Source organism: Photinus pyralis, unplaced genomic scaffold, assembly GCF_008802855.1.
Source record: "Photinus pyralis isolate 1611_PpyrPB1 unplaced genomic scaffold, Ppyr1.3 Ppyr1.4_LG5, whole genome shotgun sequence".
Taxonomy (NCBI): domain Eukaryota; kingdom Metazoa; phylum Arthropoda; class Insecta; order Coleoptera; family Lampyridae; genus Photinus; species Photinus pyralis.
Genome location: NW_022170596.1, coordinates 48,489,932 through 48,491,877, shown reverse-complemented (window position 1 = coordinate 48,491,877; position 1,946 = coordinate 48,489,932).

The window sequence follows — 1,946 nt, the reverse complement described above, 5'->3', positions numbered from 1 at the left end:
TCAATTGTCGTGCGAGGTTAAAAAAAAGAGAATAAAAACGCAAACAATGCCTTACATTCACCCAAACAAAACCACGCTCGTCTTAATTATCCGTAGCAAATTGCAAATATGTAGTACACGTGGGGAAAGACTTTTGTCATCATTCTCACCGCGAATTTCACTCATTAAAAAAAGCAATTTAACATAATTAATATTGACAAATCGCTATGCGAGGAATGTTGTGGTCAAGTGCACTACGAAAGTGTAATTAAAAACGGTGTTGACATTGTAACAAATAACCATAATAGAGAACAAGTTGAGTAAGCAATAAATAATATGTAAATAAAATGCAAATATAATACGAAAGAATGTGTAAAATTAAACGCGAGAACAGAAAAAAATGTTATGAGAAAATATCATTATATGTATTTCGTTTCGTCATAAGAAGCCACTGACCGAATTTGGATTATCTCACACGATTCACACACATGCTTTATTATTAAAGGTGTGGACTGTAGTTTTAATTGAATTCCATTCCTTAGGTTATTGCAGTAATGATAACTGTTGAAGTTTTGGGTTCACCTTAATTGATGAAAAAGTACAGAGACCATGAGTATTGGACCTCGTATTGGACACAATTAAATACATGAATGTGACCAAGTAAATAGACCAAAATAAAAATTGGGTTGTTAGTCTCATTCTCTTATGTTTTTAATTAAGAATATGAAGAAGAATTGTATGGCATCATTGCGAAAAACAAAGTTGTCTGATTTTTGGCTAGTCGAAACATTTACGCACCGTTGCCAAAATATGCAAGTTTTGTAACAATTAATAAATGGGTAAAATTAATATTCAGTGCAGTGTGGAATTGGTTTTTGATTCCTGTGCATAGACAAGTTCTCGGACCCCATGCTTTGGAAAATCTGATGCAGATTTGCTTGCGTTCGCAATAAATATGGACAATTTTGTACTAAAATTTCTGTTCAACAACAAGCTGACCTTACCACGGCGGTGCAGAAAATTTAGCTGCACTATCACGAAGCGATCTGTTTTCCATATTTCTAATTTGAAGTTACCTTTTCGAAGGAAAGATGATATCAATCGTAACCTGAAGAACACCTCATCTTCATTAAGTTACTTAACATTTTTGATTTGTATAAATTTGGGTGATTATTTTTAGGAATTGGCATAGAAATGTTATTTAACGTAATTGTAGTGAACATTCCAGAAATTTCCATAGACATCGAGACGCCATAAAAGATTAGTCCTCGGCGATAAAGAACGAAGGCAGATGTGACGTAATCTTTCCGAATGTGTTTGTTCGAGAAGCGTTCGATAACTATCGAGAAAGAGAAAGTTCTACTATATAAGCAAATCGAATTATGATTCAGTGGAGTTCCTATATCGATGCGTTCTTGTTATGTTATAAATTGTGAGTGATACATTGTAGTTACTGTTATAAATTAATCCATTTTAAGACTTGTAAATTTATTGTTAATTAATTGAAAGTAAAATAATAAACGACGTATGTAATTAAATACAAGCTGTTTATGCAAGCTGACGCCTTGCAGTCCTATATTTGCATGTTAAAATTAAAACTTTGTTAATAGCTAGCATTATAATATGTAGTTCATCGCCCACTCAATACAATTGAAACAAATTCATCATCTACTTGAAAGTGCATTCACAACTATACACTACCATCGAAAACTCAGAAAGCGGCAAATCAGAGCTTTTCAAGTATCACTCTTTTGGTGTTGTTAAAATGCGACTCTTGAATCAAATTAAGTTTATTACAGTGATGAGTGATTTTTACTTACGTCAAAGTTGAGCGTGCAGAGAAGTTGCAATGAATCATATGTTAAGCTTCCTTGGAAACTCAATTTTAAATAACAGGTAGGTAATCGAAATTAATTTATTATAAATTTATAATTTTAAAACTCAGTTTATTTAAAAATTTGAAGCTA